Source organism: Oncorhynchus keta, unplaced genomic scaffold, assembly GCF_023373465.1.
Source record: "Oncorhynchus keta strain PuntledgeMale-10-30-2019 unplaced genomic scaffold, Oket_V2 Un_contig_2636_pilon_pilon, whole genome shotgun sequence".
NCBI lineage: Eukaryota > Metazoa > Chordata > Actinopteri > Salmoniformes > Salmonidae > Oncorhynchus > Oncorhynchus keta.
This window is the reverse complement of record NW_026284931.1, coordinates 2501-3865: the sequence shown is the minus strand read 5'-3', so window position 1 is coordinate 3865 and position 1365 is coordinate 2501.

Genomic DNA, 1365 nt, shown 5'->3' with positions numbered 1-1365 from the left:
ATTATAAAATCCATGTACACAAACAACAAGTGTGCGGTTAAAATTGGCAAAAAACACAAACATTTCTTCACACAGGGTCGTGGGGTTAGACAGGGATGCAGCTTAAGCCCCACCCTCTTCAACATATATATCAACAAATTAGCGCGGGCACTAGAAAAGTCTGCAGCACCCGGCCTCCCCCTGCTAGAATCCGAAGTCAAAATTTGTAAGTCGCTCTGGATAAGAGCGTCTGCTAAATGACTTAAATGTAAATGTAAATGTCTGCTGTTTGCTGATGATCTGGTGCTTCTGTCACCAACCAAGGAGGGCCTACAGCAGCACCTAGATCTTATGCACAGATTCTGTCAGATCTGGGCCCTGACAGTAAATCTCAGTAAGACCAAAATAATGGTGTTCCAAAAAAGGTCCAGTCACCAGGACCACAAATTCAAATTCCATCTAGACACTGTTGCCCTAGAGCACACAAAAAACTATACATACCTTGGCCTAAACATCAGCGCCACAGGTAACTTCCTAAAGCTGAACGATCTGAGAGACAAGGCAAGAAGGGCATTCTATGCCATCAAAAGAAACATAAATTTCAACATACCAATTAGGATTTGGCTAAAAATACTTGAATCAGTCATAGAGCCCATTGCCCTTTATGGTTGTGAGGTCTGGGGTCCGCTCACCAACCAAGACTTCACAAAATGGGACAAACACCAAGTGAGACTCTGCGCAGAATTCTGCAAAAATATCCTCCGTGTACAACGTAAAACACCAAATAATGCATGCAGAGCAGAAGTGGGCCGATACCCACTAATTATCAAAATCCAGAAAAGAGCCATTAAATTCTACAACCACCTAAAAGGAAGCGATTCACAAACCTTCCATAACAAAGCCATCACCTACAGAGAGATGAACCTGGAGAAGAGTCCCCCTAAGCAAGCTGGTCCTGGGGCTCTGTTCACAAACACAAACACACCCCTACAGAGCCCCAGGACAACAGCACAGTGGAGCCCAACCCAAATCATGAGAAAACAAAAAGATAATTACTCAACACATTGGAAAGAATTAACAAAGAAACAGAGCAAACTAGAATGCTACTTGGCCCTACAGAGAGTACACAGCGGCAGAATACCTGACCACTGTGACCCAAAAAAATTAAGCTTTGACTATGTACAGACTCAGTGAGCATAGCCTTGTTATTGAGAAAGGCCGCCGTAGGGCAGACATGGCTCTCAAGAGAAGACAGGCTATGTGCTCCTGCCCACAAAATGAGGTGGAAACTGAGGCTGCACTTCCTAACCTCCTGCCCAATGTATGACCATATTAGAGATACATATTTCCCCAGATCACACAGATCCACAAAGAATTCAAAACAAA